Raw genomic sequence first — 328 nt, forward strand, 5'->3', positions numbered from 1 at the left:
TTCATACAGATGTTTTTTGAAACCGCAATTAAAGTTCTTCTTCCATGAGTCGAGTCCTTAAGAAAATGATTCCAGTTACTCATTTTGCATATTTACTATTTTAACATTATTGGACCCTGCATTTTTAGTGCTTTGATTTCTTCCCTCTCCCTGGTGTCTCCCCCAAGACCCCAAATAAAGCAATACACTGTTAACACTGTGGGTTTATATACTAATTCTATACCCCAGATGAGAAATGGGGGAGATGGTCCCTAGGCTTAACATTCTTTAAAGGGCATGGGAATTTAGCCTTATTTTTATTGTAATGTGCTCTTTTGGAAAGTAGTTG

The sequence above is a fragment of the Cebus imitator genome, unplaced genomic scaffold, assembly GCF_001604975.1.
Source record: "Cebus imitator isolate Cc_AM_T3 unplaced genomic scaffold, Cebus_imitator-1.0 Scaffold231, whole genome shotgun sequence".
Classification (NCBI taxonomy): domain Eukaryota; kingdom Metazoa; phylum Chordata; class Mammalia; order Primates; family Cebidae; genus Cebus; species Cebus imitator.